This window comes from Pleurodeles waltl, chromosome 2_1, assembly GCF_031143425.1.
Source record: "Pleurodeles waltl isolate 20211129_DDA chromosome 2_1, aPleWal1.hap1.20221129, whole genome shotgun sequence".
NCBI classification, from domain to species: domain Eukaryota; kingdom Metazoa; phylum Chordata; class Amphibia; order Caudata; family Salamandridae; genus Pleurodeles; species Pleurodeles waltl.
The window spans coordinates 112,585,761-112,609,316 of NC_090438.1; the positions used below are offsets into that span (position 1 = coordinate 112,585,761).

At 46.4% G+C, this 23,556-nt stretch overlaps 1 protein-coding gene across 1 annotated transcript in view; it reads left to right on the forward strand.

The window, feature by feature from the left end:
- The first annotated feature begins 2,752 nt into the window (after positions 1–2,752).
- The window catches only part of LHFPL1 (LHFPL tetraspan subfamily member 1), a 266,798-nt gene continuing 245,994 nt past the window's right edge, over positions 2,753–23,556 (forward strand). The window contains exon 1 of the mRNA XM_069205934.1: positions 2,753–2,970. The gene's annotated coding sequence lies outside the window, so the exon portion shown is untranslated. The remainder of the gene's footprint in view (positions 2,971–23,556) is intronic.

Genomic DNA, 23,556 nt, shown 5'->3' on the forward strand with positions numbered 1-23,556 from the left:
AGACGTGCAGACACTCATGCACACATGCCAACCAACATATGGAAATCTATTCACACAGCCTAATAGACACAGAGGCACTTATTCAACCAAGAGCAAAAAACAAACAGTCATCCGTGCACACAGACCTCCTGGTAGGTACACGAGTACCAGTTACACAGACCAACAGATGTGCATGCACACAGGTCAACCAACATATGGAAATCTATTCTCACAGCCTAATAGTCACAGAGGCACTTATTCAACCAAGAGCAAAAAACAAACAGTCATCCTTGCACACAGACCTTCAGGTAGGTACACGAGTACCAGTTACACAGACCAACAGACGTGCAGACACCCATGCACACAGGCCAACCAACATATGAAAATCTATTCACACAGCCTAATAGACACAGAGGCACTTATTCAACCAAGAGCAAAAAAAAAAACAGTCATCCGTGCACACAGACCCCCTGGTAGGTACACGAGTACCAGTTGCACAGACAAACAGATGTGCATGCACACAGGTCAACCAATATATGGAAATCTATTCTCACAGCCTAATAGTCACAGAGGCACTTATTCAACCAAGAGCAAAAAACAAACAGTCATCCTTGCACACAGACCTTCAGGTAGGTACACGAGTGCCAGTTACACCGACCAACAGACGTGCAGACACCCATGCACACAGGCCAACCAACATATGAAAATCTATTCACACAGCCTAATAGACACAGAGGCACTTATTCAACCAAGAGCAAAAAAAAAACAGCGATCCATGAACACAGACCTCCTGGTAGGTACACAAGAACCAGTTACACAGACCAACAGACGTGCAGACACTCATGCACAAAGGCCAACCAACATATGTAAATCTATTCACACAGCCTAATAGGCACAGAGGCACTTATTCAACCAAGAGCAAAAAAAAACTGTCATCCGTGCACACAGACCTCCAGGTAGGACTGCGTGCAGACTAGGAGCCAGAAGCAGGAGCGGCTAGTGGATTTTTTAGGAGGCGGGCGGCGGGCGGCGCGCGGCGACGGGAGGATTATTAAAAAAAAACACTTACCTGGATCATTGCCGCTGCTGCCACTACCACTGCACCGCTCCTCTGCTGCAGACACAGGCTCCCAGCCTGCCCTGAGGCCAATCCTGATGCTGCTCAGAGCAGCGTTAGGATTGGCTGGGAGCCTGTGCCTGCTTTCTCCAGGAGAGAACACAGTGCGCATGTATGTTTGGCCAGCCCAAGAATGCCTGCCTAAGAGGGGTAGTGCTGAGCACTCCCCCTCAGTGGTCGTCACCCCCAATGCCCCACCCTTTTTACTACAAAACGATAATAGACTTAGCTTATTATCGTTTTGTAGTAATAGGTTTGCAGCTGCTGCTGCTGGTGGTGGGGGGCGACGCTCCTCCACCCTAACGGAGGAGTCACTCCTGGCCAGATGTCAACCGATGCACATGGAGATGCTCGTGTACACACCCAGGAGACAATATAACAGATGAGCACACACACATGTGCAGACTCACATACAATGATATGGAGACATACATTCAGGCTCAACAACACACACAGGCACACATTGGTGGTGGGATGAACGAATGGACAGCGGCCTGCCTGGGTGAACAGATAGCTGAATGGATGGGTGTGTACCTGGTGCTGGATAGATTCAGGCTTCATGTCCACCTAACATTTACACCCTCATTATAGAAGATCACACTGGAGGTGCAGAAAGAAGGTGGAGTGTGAACTCCCTTGAATCCTTGACTCTCCATGGTGAATTATTTCTGCTTAGCGATGGAAGACTTCAATATTTTTGGGGTTGCTCATCTATTCTTGCTTTCTTTGGAATGCCCATCCCATCCTTGACCTCTTTGGTACAATTCAGTACTTGCATCACTTTGTTGTGATTTTGCAACTTACGATTTCAGTTTACAAATCTTGAATACCAGGTGGATTTTTTAACAAGTCCAGGACAACTTACATTAGAAAAAACATTTGACTTCTATAGAGAGATCTGTCACCTCTAGGTGAGTAGTGCAATCTGCACGTATTACTTGTACTAAACTTCATTTTATACAATAATCATGCGTTTTGGCGTTTATAATTTTGACAAGTTCACTAGAAGGCACAGCCCACTTCGCACATAGGGCCAGTGAGTTTTTGGAGTGAGAGGTATGTGAGTGTCATTCGTCAGCTTCAAAGCAAAACGTTTCAGTTACCAATTCCATGGAGGACCGTGTGCAATAAACTCTTTTTTGAGGCACTGGCAAAGAAATAAGCTGATAAACCATGATGAAAGTGATTGCTTCCTAATTGTTATAACCCCGCAGATTTCCCATGAATGAATTCTGCAAGACATACATTACACTTAAACGAAAATGAAGCATTGTCCTTGTTGTTCTACCGGTACAGGCAGTTTTTGCAATGGTTGAGACATAACCACACCCTATTTCATATATAAGTGGGCTTTATTTGGCTGTATTTAGCAGGTGTTTTTAAATAAGTGTACGCATTTTGTCAAATTTAGAAGACAGAAGGACGGAAGTAACCTTTCTAAGACTGAACCCTGTGTCCCCATCTGGTTGCACAAATATTTCTGCAGCAGGTGCAGTAACCCCGCCCGACGCGAGCACAGTCATTAACATAATGGGTGTAGCTGCGCCTAAAAAGGGCTCGACAAGAGAACTATTGACCGAGTTGCAGATTCTAAATAATACAAAACCGAGCACTTTAAGACGCCTGTTTTTCGTCGCCTTTCAGTCGTAGAGTTTTTTGAGTGAAGTTTTGGGGCGCGGCCCACGAGGATGAAAGCGTCCAGCAGGTGAAGGGTTACTGAGGTGCCGCCCCTCCTCCTTCGCCACAGGTAGCAGCAGCCGAGCGGGAGAGCAGCTCTCTGGCCAGCACCAGTCTGAGCGGCGGCGCCTCAGATGCAGCCCCGAGTCCTCACACAGCGCCCTCCTTCTGCCGGGCGAAGCGCGGCCGAGCGGGAGGTAAGAGGTCCCTTTTACAGCCAGGGGCCACCAGCGGATGGGAGGGGTGGGCATCTCACCGGGTAAGACGTCCCTTTCACAGCCAGGGGCCACCAGCGGATGGGAGAATGGGCATCGCACCTGGTAAGACGTCCCGTTACCAGCCGGGGGCCACCAGTGGATGAGAGGGGTGGGCATCGCACCTGGTAAGACGTCCCTTTTACAGCCAGGGGCCACCAGTGGATGAGAGGGGTGGGCATCGCACCTGGCAAGACGTCCCGTTCCCAGCCAGGGGCCACCAGCGGATGGGAGGGTTGGGCATCGCACCTGGTAAAACGTCCCTTTCACAGCCAGGGGCCACCAGGGGATGGGAGAATGGGCATCGCACCTGGTAAGACGTCCCTTTTAAAGCCAGGGGCCATCAGCGGATGAGAGGGGTGGGCATCGCACCGGGTAAGACGTCCCTTTTACAGCCAGGGGCCACCAGCGGATGGGAGTGGTGGGCATCGCACCTGGTAAGACGTCCCTTTTACAGCCAGGGGCCACCAGCGGATGGGAGGGGTGGGCATCGCACCTGGTAAGACGTCCCGTTACCAGCCGGGGGCCACCAGTGGATGAGAGGGGTGGGCATCGCACCTGGTAAGACGTCCCGCACCTGGTAAGACGTCCCGTAACCAGCCAGGGGCCACCAGTGGATGAGAGGGGTGGGCATCGCACCTGGTAAGACGTCCCGCACCTGGTAAGACGTCCCTTTTACAGCCAGGGGCCACCAGTGGATGAGAGGGGTGGGCATCGCACCTGGCAAGACGTCCCGTTCCCAGCCAGGGGCCACCAGTGGATGAGAGGGGTGGGCATCGCACCTGGTAAAACGTCCCTTTCACAGCCAGGGGCCACCAGGGGATGGGAGAATGGGCATCGCACCTGGTAAGACGTCCCTTTTACAGCCAGGGGCCACCAGTGGATGAGAGGGGTGGGCATCGCACCTGGTAGGACGTCCCTTTCACAGCCAGGGGCCACCAGGGGATGGGAGGGGTGGGCATCGTACCTGGTAAGACGTCCCTTTTACAGCCAGGGGCCACCAGTGGATGTGAGGGGTGGGCATCGCACCTGGTAAGACGTCCCGCACCTGGTAAGACGTCCCTTTTACAGCCAGGGGCCACCAGTGGATGGGAGGGGTGGGCATCGCACCGGGTAAGAGGTCCCGTTCCCAGCCAGGGGCCACCAGTGGATGAGAGGGTTGGGCATCGCACCTGGTAAGAGGTCCCTTTTACAGCCAGGGGCCACCAGCGGATGGGAGGGGTGGGCATCGCACCTGGTAAGACGTCCCGTTACCAGCCGGGGGCCACCAGTCGATGAGAGGGGTGGGCATCGCACCTGGTAAGACGTCCCGCACCTGGTAAGACGTCCCGTAACCAGCCAGGGGCCACCAGTGGATGAGAGGGGTGGGCATCGCACCTGGTAAGACGTCCCGCACCTGGTAAGACGTCCCTTTTACAGCCAGGGGCCACCAGTGGATGAGAGGGGTGGGCATCGCACCTGGCAAGACGTCCCGTTCCCAGCCAGGGGCCAGCAGCGGATGGGAGGGTTGGGCATCGCACCTGGTAAAACGTCCCTTTCACAGCCAGGGGCCACCAGGGGATGGGAGAATGGGCATCGCACCTGGTAAGACGTCCCTTTTACAGCCAGGGGCCACCAGTGGATGAGAGGGGTGGGCATCGCACCTGGTAGGACGTCCCTTTCACAGCCAGGGGCCACCAGGGGATGGGAGGGGTGGGCATCGCACCTGGTAAGACGTCCCTTTTACAGCCAGGGGCCACCAGTGGATGTGAGGGGTGGGCATCGCACCTGGTGAGACGTCCCTTTTACAGCCAGGGGCCACCAGTGGATGGGAGGGGTGGGCATCGCACCTGGTAAGACGTCCCTTTCACAGCCAGGGGCCACCAGGGGATGGGAGAATGGGCATCGCACCTGGTAGGACGTCCCGCACCTGGTAAGACGTCCCTTTTACAGCCAGGGGCCACCAGCGGATGGGAGGGGTGGGCATCTCACCGGGTAAGACGTCCCTTTTACAGCCAGGGGCCACCAGTGGATGGGAGGGGTGGGCATCTCACCTGGTAAGACGTCCCTTTCACAGCCAGGGGCCACCAGGGGATGGGAGAATGGGCATCGCACCTGGTAGGACGTCCCGCACCTGGTAAGACGTCCCTTTTACAGCCAGGGGCCACCAGCGGATGGGAGGGGTGGGCATCTCACCGGGTAAGACGTCCCTTTTACAGCCAGGGGCCACCAGCGGATGGGAGGGGTGGGCATCGCACCTGGTAGGACGTCCCTTTCACAGCCAGGGGCCACCAGGGGATGGGAGAATGGGCATCGCACCTGGTAAGGCGTCCCTTTTACAGCCAGGGGCCACCAGTGGATGTGAGGGGTGGGCATCGCACCTGGTGAGACGTCCCTTTTACAGCCAGGGGCCACCAGCGGATGGGAGGGTTGGGCATCGCACCTGCTGAAGATCACAGGGCGCAACAGGATACCAGCCGAGAGTTTTCTGTTGAATGCTTGTATATATCTCTGGTGGGAAGCTTTTCTACCTTGTTTCTTATGCAAGTATCAAGGCAGTATGAACTTTAGTGGTCATTTGGGGTCATGATGAATGGAATAATGCATGATTTATTTTGATTGATGTATTGTTTAAGATCGTACTCTCTGCAATTGTAACAGCGATCCTGCGGTCCTCTTGCCGGGTTTATTTTTATGGCAAAGTGCCTTTCATATTCCGTCTGCAGTTGCACATCTTATTAATGCATTAAATGAATGCCCTGGAGTTCTGAAGATGTGAATGTTGCATGGACACTTGTTTTGATTGAAATTTGCATGTATTTATGATCAAAGAATTTCTAGCTTTGTATACAGTAACCACATAAATTACTGCAATTCTACCAGGAGCACGATACTGAAGGCAGCATACAGGCTGAGCAGCTTTTGATTTACTTTTGATAAACCCCTGAGTAGGAGTTTATTTTAGGAAAGGAAAAAAAAACAAATACGCGTTCCATAGCATTTTATTTCCTCACAACAATTTGCATACATTGGGCCCGCCCACTTTATATAGAGTCAGGAAAACCTTCCTGTGTCCGGCGGCGTAGCCTCGTCTGGCTCTGCCAGTGTAAATCAAACTTACACAGCAACGCGGGCACGGATCTACGGGTCGGGCGCCACAGAGCCTCCGCCCTATTTAGGACAGACATTCTTATGTACTTGTTTCCTGTTTGCACCCATCAAAAAACACTTAAGACCGTCTTATAGAAAGAGCTCCTGGGGTGGAACAGGCACTTGCGCCCGCTTTGTGCGCCCCTAGGGCACTTTGGTATTACAGAAGCCGCCTCAGACACTTGTGCACATGTAGCGCCAATCTCAAGACGATGTTCCCTCATTTGCATTGGGACGCTGCCCCTTGCCAATGGAGTAGTAAAATCTTTATTTAGCTATAATCAAGACCATAAAGGAACACAGCATCAACATACAAACATATCATACATAAAGACGGCATGCACACTAAATGATGCATATATTACAAAACTAATGATAAAATCAACGCAAAAGATCCAATGCAAATAGCGACCCCCAAGATCACTGATATAAAATCATCCAATAGTAGCAACAGAGTCAATCAAGCCTAGAGTACCTCAGTCTCATTGTCACTTTTAAAAAGCAGACTTAAAAAAATTACAGGTTCATTGAGCAGGAGCTGGAGGAACGTAAGAGCACAATGAACTTGCCTAAAATTCAGCTAAGCTAAAATATCCATGAAACATTATAAAATGTAGGGTATCCCTCCTAGACACATTGCCGCAAGGGCCCAGTGAGCCAGCCGGGCTCCAACTGCTGGGAGACGCCAGAAGATGATGCAGCATGTTAAGTCTCAATCTGATCAACAAAAATCTATCCCTGTCACTATTTACCATAAATAAATACGGTCCCATGGTCTGAACTGTTTTTAGCAACATGTGACCCTGTACCATGGGTTTCATTAGTTCTGCCTGCTCTCTATATAGTGACTTGTGTTCCAAGAAATGGTTCTTCACCCACTAGGTTCTGGGGTACACAAGGACTTGGGGCTGTGAAATAAATCCTCCCTCCCCAGACTGTTAAAAGAATCTTTAACTTACGCGATCCACAGGATCTTATCAGCATAGGCAAGAAACAAACAATCCTTGAGGATTAGCCTATTCAACTGGGATTCCTCTCTGGTAGAAACCTTGATCCAGTACAACAGTGGTCTGAGAGCAATCATATCTCCTGTATATTTAATTCCTAGCTCATCATGCACACGGAATGCTGGGGTACTTTGGGGAACCTGCACCACTTGTCTTAAGAACATATTTTCAACGATCTGGATATTATTAACTTTCATGTATCCCTATAAATCACTGCCATGCAAGATCTTGGAGACAACTCTTGGCCTGATGAATATTAGTCAGGATTCTGGTGGGCCTGGACCCCAGCCTCTGGGCAAAGCTAGCAATAGCAGCATTGGCCTTGATAACCTCAACTTTCTTGTTATTGATCAAGGGCTTACAGTTTATATTGGAGTCAAACAGGATCCCAAGATAAGAAAAAGTTGAAACTTTAGCCAGGGTGTGAGTACCCACCATAAATGTTTTTGATCTGGTTGTCCACGGGCCCACTACCATCACATTTGACTTGATTAAGTTAACTGCAAGGTCCAAGCTGGCCATGAAGGCTACAAACGAATCTGCCTGACCTAAAACAATATGGAACCTCAGAGATTATATTGTTTTCATCTGCCCACAACATCAGCCTATCTAATAGTATCCTCCCCATGACCTTCACAGTGGAGTCAATCAAGGATATTTGCTGATAACCTTGGGGATTGTCCTTGCCACCCTTTGTGAATTCCTGTGACAATTACAGTAGTGGACCACGAGGGTGGTGTGCACTCTTTTTCAACGGCATTTAAAACCATTGTCAAGGCTGGACTCCAAATCTAAACATCATCCAAAAATAAATCAGGGGGTATCCCAGCAGACCAGGGGCCTTGTTACGAGATAACTCAATTTTGCCCTGACTGATTTCCTCTAATGTAAAAACAAGATTGGCCCTACCCACTGAGGACACACCCCAATCATCTGCACCTTCAAATCGACACACATTTGTAGATCCCTTCAAAATGTGCTATCTATTGATGCAACATAATTTGGTGGCGTAAAGCAGGACCGTTTTCACTTGCAAAACAAGGCTGATTTATGACACGCTAGAACTGGGAACTATCTTTAGTGGCACAAGTTTGGGCTAAGTCGTCCCACGCTCTATCTCTCAAGATAGCTTCACAGTTACCCTTTCTAATTTACATTTGGCCATGAATTGCTGGCGCTATTGTTGTGAGGCCTCTTGGCTTCCAAGAGGAGGAGTAGCACGGCCACCTGCTGCAGTACATCTTCATATTTTCAACTAGAAACACATGTAATCCACAATTATGTTACATTTCCATTTTTACCTCCACGTTTTCGAACTATCCGTTTTTGAAAGGATTTTCTTTTACATACTATCATTACAACACTTTTTGCCTCTTCTCCATTTAATGTCTGATGAAAGGAGGTAAACACCTCTTTCTTGAATAGCAGAGAGGGGTATCTAGATGACTTGATTGTAGGAAATGTAACACTAGGGGATCACTTCTGTGGTCAGCCTCAGGCACTCTGGTCATGTCCACTCAGTGTCGTATTAAGGATTTTTGGGGTCCTGGGCAAAAGAGATTTTGGGGGCCCCTGCTCAGAACAACTTTGAATTCTATTCTCATTTTCTAGGTAATACAAGCCTGCATGTTGCCAAAAAACGTTCAGAAGGGGGGGGGGGGGGGTAAATAAAAAACATTTGAACTTTGCCTTACCAGGGGCCTCAAGGACCTATTGATGACATTGGGCAAAGAGAAACCAAAGTAGAGGTAGGCAGAGAGGAGAGAGGTTGACATACAGAAATAGATGTGTAGGAGAATGGCTCCTTGTTGCAGTTACCCCACTCCTCCCCACACTTTTTGCCTGATATTGATGCTGACTTGCTGAGAGTGTGCTGGGATCCTGCTAACTAGGCCACAGCACCAGTGTTCTTTCACTAAAAATGTACCATTGTTTCCACAATTGGCACACCCCTGGCACACAGATAAGTCCCTTGTAAAAGGTACCAGTGGTACCAAGGGCCCTGTGACCAGGGAAGGTCCCTAAGGGCTGCAGCATGTGTTGTGCCACGCTAAGGGACCCCTCACCTAACACATGCACACTGCCATTGCAGATTGTGTGTGTTGGTGGGGAGAAAAAGGCAAAGTAGACATGGCTTCCCCCTCAGGATACCATGCACACAAAATACTGCCTGTGGCATAGGTAAGTCACCCCTCTAGCAGGCCTTTCAGCCCTAAGGCAGGGTGCACTATATCACAGGTGAGGGCATAGCTGCATGAGCAATATGCCCCTACAGTGTCTAAGTCAATTCTTAGACATTGTAAGTACAGTGTGGCCATATTAAGTATATGGTCTGGGAGTTTGTCAAAACAAACTCCACAGTTACATAATGGCTACACTGAATACTGGGAAGTTTGGTACCAAACTTCTCAGAATAATAAACCCACACTGATGCCAGTGTTGGATTTATTTAAAAAATACACACAGAGGGCATCTTAGAGATGCCTCCTGTATTTTACCCAGTCTTGCAGTGCAGGACTGACTGGTCTGTGCCAGCCTGCCACTGAGAGACGAGTTTCTGATCCCCTGGGGTGAGAGCCTTTGTGCTCTCTAAGGCCAGAAACAAAGCCTGCACTGGGTGGAGGTGCTTCACACCTCCCCCTGCAAGAAATGTAACACCTAGCAGTGAGCCTCAAAGGCTCGGGCTTCGTGTTACAATGCCCCAGGGCACTCCAGCTAGTGGAATGCCCCCATCCCGGACCCAGCCCCCTCTTTTGCTTTCAAGTCCGGGGAGATAATGAGAAAAACAAGGAGGAGTCACCCCCTCAGTCAGATCCACTCCTAGGGTGACCAGAGCTGCTGTGACCCCCTCCTTGGAAAATCCTCCATCTTGAGTTGGAGGATTAAGCCCAATAGTCATAGGGATGTGCTCCCCTCACCAATGGGTTGGAGCACAAGGAGGGTGTGGCCACCCTCAAGGACAGTAGCCATTGACTACTGCCCTGAGACCCTAACACAGCCCTAAATTCATTATTTAGGGGTGACCCTGAACCCAGGATTGCAGATTCCTGACAACCTAACAAGAAGAAGGACTGCTGACCTGAAAACCCAGCAGAGAAGAAGGAGACGACAACTGCTTTGGCCCCAGCCCTACTGGGATGTCTCCAGATTCAAAGAACCTGCAACAGCGATGCATCCTGTGGGCCCAGCGGGACTGCCCAGCAATTCCAAAGGACCAAGAAACTCCAGTGGACAGCGGCTCTGTCCAAAGCAACACGAAGAAACCATCTTTAAAGGGACTCTCACCTCACTCCTGAAGCGTGCGTCCCCACCACTCTGCACCCGACGCCCCCCAGCCAGTGTCCAGAGAAACCAACACCGCAGAGAGGACCCCCAGGCGACTCCAACGACGTGTCCACCCTAAGCCGACCTCCGTGCACCCCCACGACGACGCCTGCAGAGAGAATCCAGAGGACCCCCCTGACCGCGATTGCCCGGTAACAAAGAACCCAAGACCTGGAAGAAGCACTGCACCCGCAGCCCTCAGGCCTGTGAGGAACCAACTACCGTGCAGTAGTGACCAGCAGGCGGCCCTCACCTTTGCCCAGTCGGTGGGTGGCCAGAGAAGACCCCTGTGCCCTGCCTGCATCGTCAGAGTGACCCTCGGGTCCCACCATTGATTTCAATACAAAACCCGACACCTTGTTTGTACACTGCACCTGGCCGCCCCTGTGCCGCTGAGGGTGTATTTTGTGTGCCTGTTTGGGACCCCCCCAGTGCTCTACAAAACCCCCCTGCTCTGCTCCCCGAGGACGCAGGTACTTACCTGCTAACAGACTGGAACCGGAACACCCCTAGTCTTCATAGGCGCCTACGTTATTTGGGCCCCTCTTTGACCTCTGCACCTGACCAGCCCAGTGTTGCTGGTGATGGGTGTTTCCTCAAAATCTAACCTGTACTTACCTCCCCCAGGAATTGTTGAATTTTGCAGTGTCCACTTTTAAAATAGCTTATTGCCATTTTATGTCAAACAGTGTACATTATTGTTTTATTTCAAAGTCCTATCTTTACCTATGCAAAGTACCTTACATTTAATGTACTTACCTGCAATTTGAATCTTGTGGTTCTAAAATAAATTAAGAAAATAATATTTTTCTATATAAAAACCTATTGGCCTGGAGTTAAGTTATTGAGTGTGTGTTCTCATTTATTGCCTGTGTGTGTACAACAAATGCTTAACACTACCCTCTGATAAGCCTCGACCACACTATCACAAATAGAGCATTAGTATTATTTATTATTGCCTCTGTCAAGCCTCTTGGGGAACCCCTGGACTCTGTGCACACTATCTCTCATTTTGAGATAGTATATACAGAGCCAGCTTCCTACAGATAGCAAGAGAGAAAATTCAATTTCCCAGGGAGCCCTTTGGAATATAGGGGCTCTGGGGGCCCCAGGCAATTGCCCGCTTTGCCCATGCCTTAAAACGTCTCTGTGTCCACTTCAACTGCTGAGAACCGCTGAGCTTCAGTCTCTTATGTTGGATTTGCTCTTTCTATTTTTCAACTGTCTGGGCTTCACACCTACAGCTCTTAAAACATTCCATTCTCAGCATTCACTCTGCATACTAAGGGCATGATTATGAATCTGGTGGTCTCAAGACCGCCAGACTCATGGTGGCAGTTGGACCTCCGCGGCTGTGGCGGTCCGACCGCCAAATTACGACCCTGGCAGTCGGACCACCAGGGGACCGCCATCTCCACCCGGATCTCTGATGCTGATGGTGGTCTGACTTGTGCGCCGCCGTGGCTGATCACAACCATGTTCTCCACCAGCTTTTTCATGGCAGTTCAACCGCCATGAAAAAGTCTGGCAGAGAATAAGCGCTGGGGGCCACAGGGTGGGCCCTGCACTGCCCACCACATTGACGTGGGCAGTGCAGGGGCCCCTCTCCTCAGCACAGTCGGAATGCGCACTGTCTGCTCAGCATTCCGATGGTGCTGGTCGGCCCCCATGCAATGGCACTGGACATGGCTCCATGTGGAGCTGAGTAAAATGCCGCCACACGTTTTCCACTGGGCGTAATAGGGCAGGTGGGGAGACCGCCAGGTCCGTGGCAGTATTCTCCCCACGAGTCTGGCGGTCAGGTTTTCCAACTGCCAAACTCGTAATCAGGCGGAAACTTTCAGACACCAAACATGCCCCAATGTAATCATCAGCCCTGAGTGTATGCAATTGAAAAGAATAGGGCCTTCCCTTTCCCAGTCAAGGCATTATATCACTGACAACATGTATTCTGAAGTAGTCACCATACAACCGTGTCACCTCATTCATTGGGATCTGAGATATAGCACATGTGACTGATATTTGGTCTCAGTCACACCGATTGAATATACCAGTTACCATCTTTTAGGAGGAGGTGGCAGTGCTTAATTTGAGACAGTGGTTGCCGGTGGGGGCCATCAAACCTCATTGCTGGTTACTGGCTCTTATTTTTCTGCATCAGACATTGAGCGAGAGCAAGAGAGGGAAAACCACACAGAGGGAAAAGAGAGAGAAAGACAACAAAATGTCACAAAGGGAAAATGCAAAAACCTGCTCGCAAGAGTCAGATAAAGGGGCAGGCAGTGTCTGGTAGTAAATTAAAGAAGCATAACATGGATTTAATTCTGCACAGCCTGGTAGTCAGTGTGCAGACATTTAATTGCACCTGCAGTGTGTTTCTGAGCAGAGCGTAGGGCACCAGCACTCATGGTTTCACAAGTTAAGCACTGGGAGGTGTTGCTTCACAGCGAGTGAAAGGCAACTGCCACTGCGAAAGTCACATGTTTGGTAAGGTTTAAAGGACCTCTTTGAACTCTTGCCACATCAAACATTGTAGCACTTGCAGGCTACACCTGTAAAGAAGGAGTAAATCTGGGTGCCTGTGGGAGGAGGTAGGATTGGGTGCTGTGGGGTAGTAAGTAGTTTTGCTGATGGAGGAAGTAAGCGTGCATGTGGCAGTGCTTGCATTTGTGTGTTTGAGTGTCAATGTGCATGCACATGTGTGTTTTTTCCAGTTGCATGTGTGTGTTTTGTGTAACCTGGGTGTCATGTCCTCCCCCTCTATGGTGAACATCAGATTGACCCTCATTAACTTTGGTGAGCCATCTGTTTAAATGATAGTTATCAGCTCCCCTAGAATGAGGGCCTCTCTACAAAGACGGGGCAACCATATATACCCTATGGGAGTCTGGGTCTACGTAACATAAGCAAAACACAATGGTCCTCCTCTGTGGACCTGTAGTGTGGTGAGTGCCTGATGGCTGTTTAAAGAGCCTGTAAAAGTTCCCTCAGAACACCAGAAGTCTTTGTTTAGTTCCTGAAAGTGGCAAAATGACTACAGACATACAAGGCCATCAGAAATACTGAATCACTCATGCAGGGTTAAAGTTGCATTAAGGCACCCAACTAAGACTTCCAAACACGCCTTCATTACCAGTCTCCTTACAAAGTAATACACTGAGGTTTAATGAAGATTTCTTTACCAGCGTTTCTATGGGGAATATTGTCTTTTGACTGGAATGGCAGTCCTGACATAAGATCAGTGGAGCCACTTGTCTTATTGTGGGCATTCCTGACATAAATTGCTGCTATCCTACACATAATTGTGGCCGAAGCCACTGCCTTATGGTGAACATCCCTGCTATTTGATGATAACTGGGCATGAAAGGTACAATCTGCCTATGTGTGACAAAGTACATGTGATCCTTTGCATTTTATAATATTGGTACGCTAAGGTTTAGAGATGACACGGATACATAATACACATAAAAAGCTGAGATTTCAGGTCAAAACTGTGTTATTTTAATGGGTAATATGGAGCATTTGGAGGAATTCGGCACATTTATCCAAAATGAAATGTTTGTGTTTGATAGTAAAATGTGTGACTTTTTAGAAACTTGCAAATAACTGCATTTCCAAAATATATTTAAAACTGATTTTTGAGAAATAATTCATTCTGAGTTCTAAAGACCTATTTCTAGTTTACATCCTAAGTCCATAGGGCACTAACTGCTACTGACATTGTTTTATGACTTATGTACAGTAGGTCCTCAACTGTGTTGATAACACTTTTTTATTATATAATGACTGTTGATATCTTATCTTCTGCAAGATTGGAGTAAACTGTCTATGTCTGATCCTGAAAGGTTTCTGTAACCTGAATGCTATAATTTCAGCCTGGGCCTGTAATACTGGTGTGGCCCATGTGTGTCTGGCCCATGACTCTACAATTTGTGCAACTTTTGATTTTTCCATGTTCCCTTTTACAAGTCTACTCTTCATCCTACCATATGACCATATGACTGAGAATCTTCTTGGAGTTTGCAGTGTAATACTGAAAGGAGGTGGAATGCAGAAGTTAATGGAGATGCTATATCCCTTTTCTGAAAAATGATGAAGCGTGAAATTTCATACCCAGATTCTTGAACCGTTGATAATACCTACAGCACTTTAGCCCATTTATAAGGAAAGTGTGCTTAAAAATAAAGTTTGACACAATTTTTCTTGGGAAAGATAAACAACCCTGGAGAGGGTAAAGCTTTTCTGGCACATCATAAAAGCATTCATGCATTTCTTTAGTACCCATTCACTCACACACGGTTACATTCAATTCAAAGTAGCTATTTATTCCCCACAATTTTCACCTTTCACTACAGACCACTGCCATGTAACATGTAACAGTCTACAAAATGACCATGTAAATTTTTCTTTTCTCCCTGTCAAAGATCACCATATCCTCTCTTAGAATAAATTAATAGTGGAATATATAATGTTATATTGAAATTTCCTGAGATAAACATTGTAAGAGTGTAGGATCTATTTCCAGACACAAGCTGAGTGTGCCTGTTTGCACTCTCTTTTGATAAACAAGCTATGGTATATCAAAATATAGCTACCTCCCTCTGCCAGTATGGAGATTTTGCTACAGCTTAACTGCTGTATCAATTAAAATATTAGATTTTATATTCAAATAGTGTATGTCATGGAAAGAATCACATATGGTGTGTGCAGTAACTGTGGAAAAAGACAAATCTTGAGACAGGTGTTCTTATAGTTTGGTATAACGTATGTGCTAGATAGCACATTTTGCTTAGTCGTAGAACTTGGAGTGTGAATGGTTGAGCAAGGTTTCACACTCCAAACATTTCCCAAAGGTTTAGCTGGGCTGTGCATGGAGAACTGGAAGATTCTTGTAGTGTCAAGCAGTTCAAGACTCTAAAACATGGCTTACAAGAATCATCATTTAACTGGTGATTATTGTGTCTGGACCTGCTACACTGGGGAGCCAGACATCATCACTCCCAATCCTGTATGCACTTCAGGACTACACTGCTGAGGTTGTCAGCAGTTGTTATCTGAGTAGATACTGTGCCAGTTGTCTGTAATTCACAATTATCTGAGGTTAAAGCCTGGCAACATTTTGGTGTGCGCCCCTTTTTATGGCTCCATCCTCTCCCCCTCACCTATTCTGCCTCTCTGCAGCAAACCGGGCATGTATTGCCACCTTTTGTCATCTTACATCCTCACATTGCTGGCTATCTCACAAAGCCTCCCGCAATACTCCTGGAATCGTGCATGCAAAATTGACCATGACTTCCTTCCGCTTGATTCCTCTACTTTCTTTTTTTCAGAGTTACCCTCTTCTTACCTTTAATTTTCTGCATACAGTCTATTTCTGAGTATATAATCCTCTCAGTCTCATGCCTGTCTCCTTTAAATTCTCTTACTGTGATTCTGCGATTGGCTGACACCTCATTTCACAGATCACAAACTGTCCTTTAAAACCCTGTTCCTGCAACCTAATATGATGTCATCTCCGCTAACCTATCTATCTCACCAAACCATTCACCTGAGACCACCTAACCCTACTAAAGATCACACCTAAGGAGTATTAATCAATCTATCACAGAGTAACTGGTATAAATGTGTGTAATTTTTTGTTGTAATCAATTAAGAACAACCCCTGGATTAACCATTAACCTTGAGTTCCAGAGTAGTGTGCTACTTGCCGTACAGAAGTTCAATACCTCACCAGGGGTAGTAAGTGCTATATAATTCAATAACAATTACAATGGTAGTCAAGGCTTGTATTTCATAGAAGCAGTGGGGGCATTAGTGCACCCATATGTACTGAGACGTAAGGAGAGTTTTATGCCAAGGGACTCAGACAATGAAACAAGCTGCTTCTTTTAAGGAGAAGACACTATGCTAGCACAGGAGCATTTATGATGCCCACAAGGGCAACACTGTGAGAAATTTGTGAAATGGAGTAGGCAGAGTGAAAAAGCTGCCAGCTTGCTACAGGAGAGGAAATGCACGGTGGTGTTTTGAACCTGTACCATTGGTGTAGGGGATGACAGTGTGCCCTTTATTGGACATGTTAACCAAGTTTCATTGTAAGTATGTGTATTGCCAGTTGTGTATTATATTAGCAATGGGTATGTAGGTCATGCATCAGCATTTGCTGTTGTATATCAATACTCTATTATTTTTACATCTTTTCTTACCAAAATGCAGGCAATCACTCAAAATATATGATAAATGGCATGTATTACCTGGAATTCGATTAGCAGAAAAAGCGGATAGAATGGGTCTTGTTCGTCCTGGTATCCTTCGCATGGTTTCCCCTAGACTTTTTTGCCTTTTGACCTCCTGTATTGCTGACTTTGGTTTTGCTGGCTTTAGGAGTCTGACACTTTACCTCTGCTGACCAGTGCTAAAGTGCATGTGCTCTAGCCCTAAACACACAGTAACATTGGTGTATCCACAATTGGCATGTCTGATTTACTGGTAAGCCCCTAGTAAAGTGCACTGCATATGCCCAGGGCCTGTAGATTAATTGCTACCAGTGAGTCTGCAGCACTGATTGTGCCTCGCACTTTAGTAGTCCTTTAAACATGACTCAGGCCTGCCATTGCAGAGCCTGTGTGTGCAGTTTTAAATGGCCATGACGACCTGCAAGGCCAAAACATTCTAATTGTTGAATACATATACGTCACCACTAAGGTACACCCTGGACAGCCCCAAGGGCAGGGTGCAGTGTATTTAAAAAACTGGAGATCTGCTTTTAAGTTTTACATGTCCAGGTAGTAAAAATCTCTTAAATTAATTTTTCACTTCTGCAAAGCCTATTTGTTCCATAGGTTAACATTGGGATTACCTTATTACATTTTAAAAGTGTAATCTCCAATTGGTACAAGATTGATATTTTAAATTTGGTGTCTCTGGACTCAGAATGTAAAATCACAATGTATGGTCAAGTTGGATTTTAAGTTGTAAGTTTGAAAATGGCACTTTTAGAAATTAGGCATTTCCTTCAACCGTTCTGTGCCTTCTACTTGTTTCTGAACCACCCTTGGGGTAGGTGACAGCTGGGCCTTGTGCATTTCCTCTAGACAGTCACACTCAAAGGGAGCTGAGGTGTATTATTCACATCCTGATGGCCCATCACAAGGCAGATGGGCCTTTCTGAGCTAGCTGGGAGGGAGGAACTGACACTTGCATCTAAATAAGGCTGTGCCTGTCCCCCCACAAAGGTGTACATAACCTCCTGTAGTGTGTCTGGATCCAGTGGGGTAAGGGCAGGGACTTTGTGCACTTCAAAGGCTTCTCATTGAAGTCTTCCCCACTTCAAAAGCACAAATGTGTAAAAGTACTGGAGCCCAACCCCACCGAATTAGTACACTTTTGGACCTAAGGACATTCTACCAGGAAGAAAGACTGCTGTGCTGCTGAAAGGACTGTCACTCTGCTGTGCTCTGCTGGACTTGCTGGATTTTTGTACTCCTGCTCTGCCTGCCCTGCTGCCTGCTGACCTCCTTTCCTGGTAGTGAGAAGGACTGGACCTGAATCTCTACATCTCCACATCCCTAGAACCAAGTGACTCCAAGGGCTTGTGGCTTACCTCCTGTTCTTCAGTCTCAGGGACATCAAATACCGCCTGCAAATCTCCAACAGCACCTAGACTCTGCCATCTGTGAATCCTGCTCTGCCAAGTGGTGCCGATCCAGTCCTGGACCCTTGGAAGTGGGTTCCTCAGCTGTGTACTGAGGAAATCTATGCATCACCTCCAATCAGAACTGCTGCATCTCTCCTTGATGCCAACGCATCACCTTCTTATCGCCGGCTGCGCGGATCAGTGATGACTCATCACGTTTATCGCAAAGGGTTTGATGCTGCATCTCGAGGACATCGCATCAATGATTGCGCGGCTCAACAATGACGCATCCCCCTGACTGAGTGGATTGGAACCAACGCATTGCCTTCGCATCAGCCCTCCTGCTCCCTGCACCTGATCTTTGACATCAACGCAGCCCTTCATACAATGCACTCTTTCAGTGGGACAAGGTTGGTCCCTGTAGCCGACCCGTGCTCCATAGCTGTCAGCCTGAACTTTGGATGTACCGCTATCTTGCAGGACCATATAGCCCCGGTTGTCACTTTCAGCTTTCAAGCACTACGTTTGCAGATATTCTTTAAAAATTCATATCTTCATATCTCGACTTCTACTCATTGGAGTTTTGTCATTTTGGTCTTGTTTTGTTCTTTAAATTAAGATCTATTTTCTACTTGGTGTGGAGCATTTTTGTGTGGTATTTTCACAGTTTTTTCTGTATTTAGTGTTGCACAAATACTTTACATATTACCTCTTAAGTTAAGCCTGATTATTCTGTGCCAAGCTACCAGAGGGTGAGCACAGGATGATTTAGGGTGTGTATCTGAATTACCCTAACTAGAGTGGTGGTCCATACTTGGACAGGATGCATACCTCTGCCAACTGGGGACCTCATTTCTAACACGCATTATGCCAGGTTATGTGAAGATAGCACTGAGAAGTGTGTTCAAGTTATTGAGGGCATTGAGGAAGGCATGCAAAAGTTGGTATTATATAAAGAAAATAACGACGAGGGACTCAAGATGCCATACTGTGAAAGTTTGTTGGATGGAAATGGAGTGACTGTTTTGCCAGATTTGACCTTGACTCATACCAGGATCAGTAAGGAAGACATGGACATGGTGTTTGAGAAAATAGAACTGTTGTTAGAAGATGGGAGTGGTGCTGAATACAACCGTGATCCTATGCTGATGGAGGGATGGTGATGGGATGGAAGGTAAGCTATTGAGAAAGTTTATATTGTAACCTATGGCCAGAATCTACTTGGATGAGGACAAGAAAAAGTAAATGAAAACTAAATTGCTCCCTAATGCTGAAAATCCTGTCATGCTACTGGAAAGCACACAGAGGGGTGTGGATGTATCCTGTAGCTGCTCGTCACAATTTTTTTCTGGTTTATAGAAAAATGTGCAGCATTGCATTACTCTTAAAGAAGGCGTACTGCCTTTGGGTGATAATATTCATCTAGTACTCTCATCACGTGAAGGAACCATCGAAGAAAAAGTGAGAACAGTTAGTGAAGGATTATTGAGCATATACAATCATTTGTGTGTTTTGTGACCATTGTATTGGCAACCAAATCAGGAGTAAAGACCTTTACATGTGTGTCCAGTTAAATAAAATCTTTAAGCCAACATAAGTGTGGACCTGCATCATATGAACAATATTGCTGAATTTATATCTATGACAGGTGTGATCTAGTGTGTGTATCATTATTGATCTATCATTGGCTTATCATCAACTGTGTCTTTTCTTATATTTGTAATGCACAGGGGAGTGTAAAACTTTGTAGGGCTGTCTTTGGTAGATGTTATATTCTACCGCCTTATGCATATGTTGGCTTCCTTATGTCTTGTCTTTACACAGCAAAATCATGGTTCATGTCTGTGATGCTAAAGAGCGCAATCACCATTTGTGGAATGTGTTGCATGGGTCAGAGAGCAGTGGCCTGACTAGGAAGAGGGGAAAATGGCCGATGGGAGTTGGTGTTGCCGTTTGTTTGGCACATACTTTATCTAAGGATGTTGCAGAACCTGTTATTTGTTAGAGGCGTTGAGAAAGGCAATGGATCCTAACTATAAAGATGAGTTAAAATCCTTTTTATGAGTGAGGGAGTACTGCTCAAAGCTTTTCAAAATTTTGCAAATTTAGTAGATCCTTTGTGAGGCTTTCCTAAGATGGCCCAAGGTGATTTTCATTTGATCCAATGACTGTAGAGCAGCCTTTCAAATGGTTAAGAAGAGAAATAGTTTTCCTTCCATAGGTAGGTATGACATGCCTGTTTACATCTGCAAAAGTCATCATTTTAGGTCTGCTCTCTGCTCCAAACCATCCACAGAGAACACCCAAACAAAACCTTTCTATGAGGATGCATCTCTACTTAATTGTGTATGTGATTGGCAGCAGGTGTATAAAAGTGTTTTGTATTTGCCTCTCCTTGGTAATATTTCACTCAAAGAACTTCAGCTTTATCATACTGCGTTAAACAGGGCAAAATGCATCCCTTATTGCTTAAGATCTTTGTGATTTAGGAGGCTTTGTACAGCAAACCTATTTGTAATCAAAAACACAAGAGATGATGCGAGGAGTGCTTGAAAATAGACAAAACCACTGTCATTCACTCTGGGTAGCATTCCAACCCATTGTTCTTCACCCACCGTGCCACTCTGGAAAGAATCCCACCTTATGTAAATCATTACTAATCCTGCTCCTCATTGGAATGAACAGTTCATCTTGAGCTGCCAGATGTGGTACTGTGCAGAAGGAACCACAGGGAACCCCAGACCGGTTTCAGCCTAAGGCTTCGCTGGTGAGTTAAAGCTTAGATCCTTGGCACAGTGAACAAGGGTCCCACATCACAGCCTGTCCTTGCCAACTTAGGGTGTTACATCAAAAACACAAAATATGATGGGAGGAAAGCTTGCAAATAGTCCAAACCACTGGCAATTGCCAGGGGTAGCAAGCAAACCCATCGCTCTTCACTGACTGTGCCACTCTGGACAGAGATCCACGTTGTGCATCAATGAAATGTCAAGGGGACAACAGGTTTGGTGGAGAGAATGTGGTGTTTCGACCAGACCTACTGACTTCTGAACTGGGGAATCAGGTTTGAGTCCTGCATCAATACAACATCCTGTGACTATACTCTGGGCAAAACACTTTAATCTATTGTGCCTAAAGAAATAAAAAATTAATGGGACCTTGTGTAATGTAACAGGTACTGATGTAAAGCGTTCCAATGCCTTTGGACCGAGTACTTGCTATATAAATCTGCAAAAATGCCCCTGCTGTGTAGATTCATGGTCACCTCTCATCCGTGCTCTGTACAAGCCGTAGTCTGATGAAGCTCTATGCTGTTCTAACCTCTCCTCTTAAGCTACAAAGTGGACTTTGTCAGATTTTGGAACATTTTAAAGAAAATAAATACATATAGTCTGAAGGTCATTCCAGAGCCTTGCTGGCTGCCCAGAGAGGGCTCTATTGCTAACTTCTCTCATTTTTAATATTTCTAAACAGTCAATTGCTTTCGGTCTGTTGTAAACAACATGAATTAAATTTCTGGTTTATTGTGTATTATCTGCCTTGATTTCATTTGGCTAGAGACAATCTCTCAATGTCAATATTTGAAACTGTTTTTCTAAAAACTGCTCTCCAGGAGGGGCAGGATCTAATTATCATATGGTATGAATGTGGCAATGTGTCTCTCATGTTCATTAAGGAAACACACCTAAAAAGATTTGATGGAATTTGATCTGTCTTGGTCAATATCAGGTTCAGCTGGAATTCTGGGCATCCAATTTAACTTCTAAAAGCCATGGCAGAGTAGGGCAGACAGCGAACAGGGATATTTCGATCTATCTCATGATATGCCCCTGAATATGTATTCAGGAGTCATCTGCATCAGAGGTATCAATGTTTTGTTGCAAAGTCTCAATGAAACCACTGCCGCCCTTCGTAGGCACAGTCAAAGCGTGCAAATCCTGAATTTTTGTATCTGACATAACCGTCTCTAGGCACTTTTTGGGATACCCCTTGCACATTTGAGCTGGGCAGAAATAATAGTAACATATAGTTAATCAGATACGTACAATATTTTCTATTGTGGGATTCCTGCAGAGCTTGACCATCGCTTGACAGGGCCTTAAAGTGCTTTTCAGTTGGTCGAGTATCTGCTTCATGTGTTACGTATGGTCAGTAGAGGATGTCATTTCATATTATAAATCTCCAACCTAGGACTTATTTGGTCATGCAAGAATAGCTCCATACAGTGAATCAATGTGCATTGCAGTGCATTGCAGCATGCTGTGCAGTCTGCTTGAGTGCATTAAACAGGCAGACTTAGAAGATGGAGTCAAGAACAGGAGCCAGGGCGCAGCTGTCAGGGGGTTTCTGCCGAGAGATTGGCTCACTTCCTGGATCCTGTCACATCCAAAAACTCTCTGCTTCTGTGAAATGGAACTGAGGAGGAGGGAGCTGCTCACTTCAGGCCAAATCTTACACGGAGTGAAACAGATAGAAATACCTTTTACGCAATCTGAAACCTGTTTTATGCTATCACAGCATACACCTTTGCAGGTCTGTGAGGCATATCACAAGCTGAGCCTGTTGTAAGTGCTCAATAAGTAAAAACATAAATAAATAGATATTTAGCCAACTATACACCAAACTACTCTAGTATTTGTTGCAGTTTTATGTAAAATGACTCAGCTTGCCCAAGAGTTCCAAAAACATAGGGACGGCTTTATACTATTTGGCGCAAAAGCGGCGCAAACTTACAAAATACAGCTGTATTTTGTAAGTTTGTTACGCTTTAGCATCAAAAAATGACGCACATGCGGCGCTAAAAAAGTATAAATATGGGCCCTAATGTCAGGTATATCCTGTGCCAGGCTTTCAGAACCTCACTAAGAAAACTCGTGGGCCCCATCTCACTTGCTACATGCTTAACAGCCAACCCCTGAGCTCCGTGTGACCTGACCTTCAGACATTATGGGCCTGATGTATACTTTTTAGCGCCGCATTTACGTCATTTTTTGACGCAAAAGCGGCGCAAACATACAAAATTCAATTATATTTTGTACGTTTGCGCCACTTTTGCGTCAAAAATGACGAAAATGCGACGCTAAAAAAGTATAAATCAGGTTCTATATCTACATTCATGGATTAGTCGTTGCTGCCACGCACCCAACCTCTTCTGTGAAGTGCTCCCAAGTGACCCTGTGTCGTGTCTGACACCTTCCGCCCAGTGCTTAATTTGTGCTTGTTTCCGGTGCTGAGCACCGGCACTTCTTGTTGAGGGCCGGAGCTTATTCTTCTTCCTCAATCATTTGTTGCTAGCCAAAGAGCATGGGAAAGACAGAGAAAGGGAAAAACGAAAAGGGAGAAAGCAGAAAGCTGCAAGAGTGAGTTGAAGGGGCAGGGTTTGGCTTTATATGGATTGAAGAGGCCCGAGATGGCTTCAAGATTACGCCGCCT